The sequence below is a fragment of the Pan paniscus genome, chromosome 2 (genome assembly GCF_029289425.2).
Source record: "Pan paniscus chromosome 2, NHGRI_mPanPan1-v2.0_pri, whole genome shotgun sequence".
Lineage (NCBI taxonomy): Eukaryota > Metazoa > Chordata > Mammalia > Primates > Hominidae > Pan > Pan paniscus.
The window spans coordinates 179,619,983-179,629,694 of NC_085926.1; the positions used below are offsets into that span (position 1 = coordinate 179,619,983).

At 37.8% G+C, this 9,712-nt stretch overlaps 1 long non-coding RNA gene across 1 annotated transcript; it reads right to left on the minus strand.

Annotated features, from left to right (window-relative positions):
- Window positions 1-3,025: 3,025 nt before the first annotated feature.
- LOC117979832 (uncharacterized) lies at window positions 3,026-5,678 on the minus strand. Its single transcript, XR_004670857.4, has 3 exons — window positions 5,042-5,678; window positions 4,600-4,705; window positions 3,026-4,144 (listed from the first exon to the last, which is right to left on the minus strand). It is a non-coding gene; the product is annotated as an uncharacterized LOC117979832 (long non-coding RNA).
- Window positions 5,679-9,712: the final 4,034 nt, after the last annotated feature.

A 9,712-nucleotide genomic window follows, 5' to 3' on the forward strand; every position in this document is an offset into this window, starting at 1 on the left:
GAATACTCTTTTAATAATTTATATTTCTAATTCTAGCAGTATTTGGAATCCAAAAACAGAGGAAATCATTTTTCTTAAATCCCTTATTATTATTATTTTTTTATTGCTGGTCTTGCTACTCTCCCATTATTGACTGGGAAAGTATAATGAAAAGACTAGAAGGCTGAACTTCAGAAATTTGTTTTCTGCTAGATTATTCAATGACTTTAGGACTGAGGCAAATGACTTCTCCAAGTTAACCTTTCTTCTTGTATAAAACAGGATTGTGTGTTTGCTTTGTTGGGAAAAAAGGCGAATTTATTTTGTTGATGTTTATCTGAGAGTTTGAAAAAGCCTAGAAGATGCAAGTTGTTCTATTTTACTGCAATGAGAAAAATGCTAACGTTTAGAAATGTGAAGGACATATTATAACTTTAAAGCAGAGGACAGAAAAAAAAAAAAAAAGAACCACCATGGCTTTTTCTAGAGATATTCCTTAGATATCACTGCTTTTTTAATCAGTCTGTTGTTTACCTTCTGCTTCTGTTTCTGAATTATAATAATATGTCAGAAGCTTACAAAAATACTTATCAAAATCAGTTGCACACAATGCAACAATTTAACTCCTAATGTCAGCTACCTCTAACTATGAATGACATATAATAAATTATGTTTGAACTGGATTCTCAGCTGCAGATCCTTATTCTGCCACCCAGACAGCCCTATAAAGTTGCACTGTGGCCTTAATCCCACTTGGATATGTGCCCTACTGCCTCTACTTTCCATCATTCTGGTGCTTTAGTCTTCTTGAATAAGTGAACAATCTTTGTTTCTGTACCTTATTAGGCCAAAGACCATAACAGCTAGTGATGGCATCAGCAAGCCCTGCGGGCAGGATTCTCTGCAGACCCAGCCAACCTCCAACAAACCCCTTTTTATACTCCTGTTTCTAGGAAGAATTATGATGGCGGTGCCCTGCTGTTGATCAGTCAAATCTGTGGTAGGCCTAGAGATAAGTCCTGTAAGTGTGGTGTACTGTAAAACAGCGGCTCCCATTCATTAGTAGCTTGTGTGTAATAAACCACCAAAAAAGGGGGGGCGGGGTGGGGAGGCAGCTGCAGTGTGCAAGAACAAACAACGCATCTCATTCTTGGGAGCCAAAACTTTGTAATTTGCTACTGGGCAGCCTGCTCTCTCTAACATTCTTTCTGATAACATAGTAGTGTCCTATCTATATTCACAGTTTGACTGCTAACCCAAGAAATGCTATTTTGTAAGTATGTACATATAGTATAACAATGTTATTAAGGAAGAGGTGAAAAATACTATCAAACAACTGACCCTGACAACCAAAATTGCTGGGTTACAGGGGCACTTTCCTCTACCAACTGATAATCTTAAAAAATTATGTTTGTTATTGTTTAATAGTACTGGTCATATGAGGATGATCCTTCAAAAGGTATCAGCTAAAATGCACACAGTGGGACTATTCCCTAGGAATGAATTATGTCTCTTTGGTAATATATTTTTCAGACATAAAAATAGTCATAGAATAGAAAGGTATTTGGGGGATGCTTGCCTTTTTAAAATTAAAAGATGTCTGTTAAAGTGGAAAATAAATTTTACTTTTTGGCTATTATCTAGGAAACACTACTTTGCAACAGTACTGCAAATTGCTCATCTCCCTAAACCAAAATGTGGGAAGCAATTTAATTTTGAAAGGAAAACAATATACCTGTTGGGAAAGGGAGGGACAGGAAAAAAAAAAAAAAAAAAAGAAAGAAAAGAAAAAACACCTCTCAATAGGCCCTTTTAATTCAGGATGGGTTAACCTAATAAAAAGAAAACACACTTGAATTTGCCCACGACTGCTTAATGAGAAGCTGAAAAATGCTGCAGTTTCTGTAATAAACTCCTTCTTTTTACATCCAAAGCAGGTGCATGGCATTGTGATATCAACACTGTACTTGCTCCTCATCAGCCCCCCACTGCTCTCCCAATTGGAGTGGAATACTGTACATGCTAGGCATTTTTCCTTTACCACTCCGAACTCAGGGTCAGGAAAGTGGCTATGGCAGAGTGGAAGGCATGCCCGTTGTTTTGGAATTCTTGCAGGTGTTTCAAAAGCAGAGGATTCTTTTCAGAGCCACATCTGCATCTGTCATATGCCATTTGTGCTAAAGCCTGTGGTGTTTTTGTTTGTTGGTTTGACAGATTGACATGTAATGGCCAGGACTGTTGGGTGGCCGCTCCCAACAAAGTCATTCTGATAGCTGGAGTTCTCTAGAAATCAACTGGCCTGAATTACCCATGATTTTTCTCTGCCCTTCAAAAAGGAAAATGTGTTGTTCTAATGTTCTGATTTTTGTTTGCTTTCATGATTTTGGTGGGATTACATTGTTTTAAGCTTTAAGTTAAGATGAAATAAGAACTTTGATAGTATAACATATAAAAAAAGTTTTCAAAACCAGTCTTTACAATTTACTTAGAAATAAAGATATTTGTAGCATTTAAATAAATATTGGGGTATCAGAAAAATGTAAAAATGAAGAGAATACATCTGTGTCAGTGATGAATAAAGGAACTTAATAGAATAGAGGCAAAAATTTCAACTTTTAAACTTTTGCCATTTTTAAAGACTAAAATAAAATTCTCATTTTATTCTGAAGTCTTTTTATTTCTTATCAGTTAATAGCATTTATGAATTTATATGTAAGCATGTCAATTATGAACCATGTTACTACAAAGCCAAGTAAATATGTGTGAAAGCAAACTTTAGTATGCTCTCTTTTGTTGATAAAGTTAAGTCAGAAATACTTATTAACATCCTCTGCACATAAGTAGCCACTCATGGATTAAAAGCTCAAAGCTCATGGTACAAAGTATTAACTTTATGTTGATGAAATTTTCTGAATTTTATTATACTGTAATTTCTACATTCAATATTGAAGTGATAAGGCCTTCACTCTGTCACCCTATCTGGAAAACACAAAATAACAAAGGAATATCAAGTGTTAAACAAATGCAAATGTCATACACATGTTTGTAATATCATTTTACATTTATTCCATTGACCTAAACATTTTCTGAGCAGACATATTCCCTTACCTACATAAAACCACTTTGCTGGAAAGAACCTTTCTTTTTGATAAAGTATCTCAATTTGGGTGTCTTATTTGTCAGTATACAATCAGCTCCACAGGTCTCTCTGTTTAATAATGTTTTCTGTGGAGCTCTGCACTGGAGAAAGGAAAGGCAAAACAAAACAAAACTCATTTCAAGACCTGGTAGTAGTCAGATTCAGAACCGGCCAAATGAACCTACAGACAGCACATGGCTGGAGTTTGGGTGAGAGATGATAAAACAACCAAAAGTCACTTTTTAAACTGTCACATGGAAAATGGCAGTTGTTTTTATCTCTTATATTGACAAATTATGTTCTGGATATGTAAAAAGTTTTAATGATATTAATTTCTTTTTTTTTTTTTCCACTTTCTGAAATAAGGATTCCTTTCCTGTTACCTCACTCAATAGGGACTTGGGCTAAAGAAGACAGGAATTAAATATACTTAGGTCTTTACTGTTTATACTTAAGTTGCCAGATTTAACAAATAAAAAGCAAGATGTCCGGTTATGGAATTTCAGGTAAAGAGCAAACAATTTTTTTCATATAATAGTGCATGGGCCATATACTAAAAAGTACTTGTTTTTCATCTGAAATTCAAATTTAATTGAATGTCCTGTTCCTTTTCCGGCAAACCTATTTGTAGCAGCGTTTTAATAATAACACACTCATGATCAGGAGCCTTAAGGTTTGAAGGGCTTAAAGTTTTAAATTAGGCTTTATTTTTCTGTGGTTCATATTTTAAGAATTTCTGTTGCCTATTTAGAGTAACGGGATTAGTGATAACAACTATTATGATTATATGCCCAAATACACCCAGGTGGTTTCCATTTATTATTTTCTCTAATCCTCACAGCTACCTGAGGAGGCAGGTGATGGTATCCCATTTAACAGAGAAGAAAACTGAGACCCAGAAACATTAAGCAATTTTAAAGCAATTTTTATTGCATTACATAACTAACAAGTGGAAGAACTAGAATTGGAAACCACCTCTGTCAGATTCCAGAGTTGAGGCTCTTTCCTCTTAGCTGTATGCATAGCCTGTTAAACATGAAAGTTCATTAAAATCACAAATGTTTGTAATCAACTGATTAGAATTCATATTAAACAACATAATAGCACTAGTCATCTTTTTATGTGCACCTGTCCTGTCTTTCTTGCTAGTCTTGAGGGTAGTGTCAGTGTCTCATATTTCTTAATACCTCCCTTTAGGCAAGCAATCACATTATTTTACAATGTCACTTTAAAACAATGCCACATTTTTAAAGATAATCAGAAGTTTGTCTTTTGACTGAAACAAGTATGTTTTCATTATCATTTAAAAATTAAAGCCTATTGAAAGACAGCATCTGACTCTATTTGCCCACTGTTTATATAGTCTGTGTTGTTGCACTTCCAAAGTTTTGCTTGCTTTATAAACCACTCAGAAACCTCAAACATCAGTGTTTCCCTTGCTGAAATACCAAAATAGAAACAATTACTGCTCAATGCCTTACCCTTCCTTGCGTTAGATAGGTCACAGCCACAGAGTATTGAATTGTAGGCTCTTGTCTCCCTGGAAATACAGTACTTCAACCCTAGTTTACCTTTGCCTGCAGAGCCCTGTATGATGTAAATGTTATTATACAATGATGGCCCTCCCCCAACTCCTTTCCATAGTTCTTTGATATTACTTAGAAGGTGATTACATAGCTTCATTTATTTCTTTGAATGCATAGGTTTCATGGTCATTAAAATAATCACAGACTCATCAGTTCTCCCCATGCTTAAATAAGATCAATACGAACCAGAACAAGAGGCTTCCTTACTTCTCTATTCACCAAGATTTCTCTCTTCCTTCTCTCTTTCACTCTCCCTCTCCCCCTGCTTCTCTAATCCCTCCCCTCATTTCCACCCTCAAACCCCACGTAAAGAAGAATACAATAATTTTTTAAATACCGTAGTTCTTTCTGTAGTGAATCATAACATTTATTCAGCTGTTATCCAAGACACAGTGAAGTGTTGCCTTATATATACTGTCAGAGGCAGCTGTAGCAATTTTGGAGTTTGCTAGAGGAAAAAAACCTGCTGGTCCTGCCTTACAAGCCAGTTCAGCAATGAAATGGTTAATAGGATGAGTAAAGGCTATTTTTAAGTCTGGCTCCCCTCTCTGATATACTCTTGAAAATTCACCCTGTACTGCAGAAATCCTAAATTGCAGTGCCCTGCACCCCACTGAAACTCTTCAGTCTGCTCTAAGTAAGCCTCAGCATGGGCAAGATTGGGGGTGAACAGCTGGAGGAGGGGCTCAAGCCCTGGGCCTTTGTAATGGAGGGGCGAAACACTGAGATCCTGCAGAGAAGGAACACAGAAACCCTCAAGGCACAGAGAAATAGACCCAGACAAAAGCCCCGTTACATGGTTGCAAATCACCCCACTGCTGTTATTTTATTTACTGTGGTCTGCAGGAGGATTGTTTTCTCTTTGCAAAATTTTTAAGCTTCATGGGCTTTTCTCCTTCACAACAGCGGTCACTTATACCACAGTGCCACATAGAGACAGTCTTCACCTTCAGCTTTCTTAAGGAAAGGGGGAAAAATTCTTGCCTAGTCAGGTTGCAATAGACATAGAACGAAACAGATGAATTTCCAGTCTTACAGTTATTTCCCAGGGATACAAGATTGAAATATGGCTTCTATTAGTGGTTTTGTTTTACATTTTTGTCTTGGTTTTGTTTTAGTTTTATATGATTATTTTTCTTAAAGATGACACCTACATTCATTCCTTTGAACTTAAATTTATTTAGATGTGGGAAGGAAAGAAAAGGCAACGTAACTTGTGTTTGAACCAACTATACACACACACACACACACACACACATGCATAAACATTTTTCCCCAGTAAAATAATTCTTTTCAAAATTGATAGAAATATCATCTTATTACTGTGACAAATCATATGCTATGACTTTGAGATTTTCCTTTGGGAAGTTAGGATAGAAGGATTGCTAACAGAAATATTTATTTTAAAATCTGAAGGGACAGAAATATCTGTAAGTGTAAGTTCTTTTTTGTATAAGTTTCTTAGGGTATTTGTAAAAATAAGTTCCTGCCTCACTGGGGAAAGAGGAAAAAATAGAGAGAGAAAGAGACCTGGAGGAAGAAAAAACAACTTACTTCTCTATAGAAATATGTGGCTTACTTTGGTAAACTTTCCTCTACAGCTGAGCCTGTAAGCTATGACTTAGGGTAGCTGAGGAGGAATAAGAATCACTTCCCAGTGACCAGAGGAGCAAGGGCTCCTCTACTTAGAAGGCGTTTATTGTCACGACTAGGAAGTTGAAAGGGAACTTGTGATAAATGTGCTCAATTTAAGGAAAATAAAAAAGTGAAATTTTCCTATGACAAATCCACAGAGGTATTTGCTAGGTGTTTGAGCAGGTAATTAGCACCCAAACCAGGTTTCAGGAAATAGTTCTGGTCACCTCAAATGAAGAATATATAATGAGCTGAAGAGCTTGATTTTCAATGGATGATTTACTCAGGACAATAGCCCAAACAGAACTGGGTAAAGGGTTTACAAATGGTAACTTGAGAAGCAGTGGGCTTCCTTCCCAGAAGCTTAATACTGTCTCCTCCTCTTCAAACTCTCCCCTGTCTTCTTCCAGCACCTCCAAAAAATACACACATACTATAAAACTTTTCTCGAAAAAATGAACATAGTCCTTAAATAAATTCTATCAAAGAAACATACAGAAGATCAAAAAAAAAAAAAAAATACAGAATAAATGTGCCTGTTGGCATCTAGACCTAACCTGGGTTAGTTCAGGCTGAAACTTTTGTGATCGCATTTTAGCTTGCTTTATGAGGCTCAGTTATGGAGCCTCTTCTTACTGGAGTTGCTTATACTAGATGATAAGCAATGATTAAAACATTGCCCATTCTTTTCGAAGTCTATTCCAGAAGACTGACAACACTAAGGACCAAAGATGGCCACGTAAAAAATAGTTCAACATTTTTGAACTCACAATGTTGCATGTTTCTGTTGATTTAAGAAAGCCTTCCTACTCAGAGGCACTATGATTTGCTGTGTTGTAAGCACTAATATTTCTAGTTAAAAAAAAAAAAATCACCTGCCATATTAACTCTGGTAACAAAATACATGATAGTCGTTAACTTTCACCAGCTGAATCTCTTGATATATATTGAAAGATGATTTTTATTTCATCATAATCCAAAATGTTTGGTCATTTATAATTAAGCCCCCTGACCCCCATCCCATTGCATTCAGTATACACTTAAGCTAAAAGAAGGTAACTGGCTGGGCGTGGTGGCTCACGCCTGTAATCCTAGCACTTTGGGAGGCCGAGGCAGGCAGATCACCTGAGGTCGGGAGTTCGAGACCAGCCTGACTAACATGAAGAAACCCCATCTCTACTAAAAATACAAAAGTAGCTGGCCGTAGTGGTGCCTGCTGTAACCCCAGCTACTCAGGAGACTGAGGCAGGAGAATTGCTTGAACCCGGGAGGTGGAGGTTGCGGTAAGCCGAGATGGCGCCATTGCACTCCAGCCTGGGCAACAAGAGCAAAACTCAAGTCTCAAAAAAAAAAAAAAAAAAAAAAAGGTAACTTAGACATCATTTTGGAGAGCAGGAAATAGATTCGGAGATTTCAAATTACTACCCAAGTTCACCCAGTGTCAGAGTTAAACAAAAGCAAGATTTTCTAATTCCTAATTTTGACTATTTTGTTTTCCAGGGCATTAAACCATCTTCTTAACTGGTTAATAATTTGAGAGCAGCCTATGAATACCAGTTTCTACCGAGGCATGCTTTCTGTCATTAAGTGTTCCAGCAAACTGTTAATTAAGATTGTTTTGAGCTGTTTACCAATTTAGGTGATGTCAGATACTTCCCTTGGATTCTGTTAGCCTCTTGGGATGGGAGAAAATATTGTTGACTCTGTTCTGTGGTTTGACCATCTGTTCTAAATCACAATTGTGACCGTCATTTGGAAATCTATAAGCTGACACTGTTACCAGAATTGTACATTAAAAATGCATTAAGCTCTTTATAGGTCATGAGCCCTTTCATAAGCTCTCCTTAATTTTATAGGAAGTTCACAGAGAGCACTACATTTTGTAGTTGGAAGGTATAGGTTAAAAGAATGAAGCAGTTCCACTCTTGTTCTCATCCCCAGGCATTATAGAAGCTATCTTGTTAAAGAGGTCTGAGTTGGAAATAAAGCACTGGAAGGTGCAATGTGATGGCCAAGCACAAAACACTCAGAAAGAGTTGCAAGTAGGAATGATACCATTTGTGTTGCCAGTTATGCTTACAAAGTTCCCCTGTAAGGCACACTGGGTGCCCATCCAAGAAATGATTCAATAATTCATGAAACTGTGAAAGACTTTCAAGAGATAATATCCCTAATATCATTTTTCTTCTGGGCTTGTTATGCTCCTGAGAGTTAAAAACTTTTCTGAAATAGGCCAGTTACGGTAGCTCACGCCCGTAATTCCAGCACTTTGGGAGGCCGAGGCGGGTGGATCACAAGGTCAGGAGTTTGAGACCAGCCTGGCTAACATGGTGAAACCCTGTCTCTACTAAAAATACAAAAATGAGCCAGACGTGGTGGTGGGCGCCTGTAGTCCCAGCTACTCGGCAGGCTGAGACAGGAGAATCACTTGAACCCGGGAGGTGGAGGTTACAGTGAGCCGAGATTGCACCACTGCACTCCAGCCTGGGTGACAAAGCGAGAATCCGTCTCAAAAAAAAAAAAAAAAAAAAAAAAAGCTTTTCTGAAATAAGGAGCTGAATACACAGAAAACATATGTAAAGTTCTGGGCACATAGTAAGTGCTCTGTAAATGTTTGCCATTTTTACTTATTTGATCATGAATCTTTTGTTAAGCACCATTCTAGGCACTGGACACAGGCTAAAGATGAGGGTCGTGGGTCCTGCTCCCAAGGAATTTAAAGTCACCTGAAGCAAACAGATCAGCAAATTGGGCATAATAGAGAGATAGTTACTTGTCAAAATATGCAGAAGATGTTCTGGGAACAATTAGGAGGGGCAAACAGATTTCCTGGGACACACCCTAGATTTTCTACATCCCAAAGGTTGGGTGATAGGGCCCAGGAATCTGTTTTTTTGTTGTTGTTTTGTTTTGTTTTGTTTTGTTTTCCGAGACAGGCAGGGTCTGGCTCTGTCACCCAGGCTAGAGTGCAGTGATGGGATCTTGGCTCACAGCAACTTCTGCCTCCCAGGCTCAAGCCATCCTCCTACCTCACCCTCTCGAGTAGCTGGGACTACAAGGCACATACCACCACACTCGGCTTATTTTTGTTTTTTTTTAGGGTTTTGCTATGTTGCCCAGGCTTGTCTCAAACTGCTGAGCTCAAGCAATTCACCCATCTTGGCCTCCCAAAGTGCTGGGAATACAGGTGTGAGCCACTGCACCCAGCCAGGAATCTGTATTTTTTTTTCTTTTTCTTTTTTTCTATAGAGATGGGATCTTACTATGTTGACCAGGTTGGTCTAGAACTCCTAGCCTCAAATGAGCCTTCCTCTTCAACCTCCCAAAGTGTGAAGATTACAGGCATGAGCCACCATGCCAGTCTTTCTTTTTT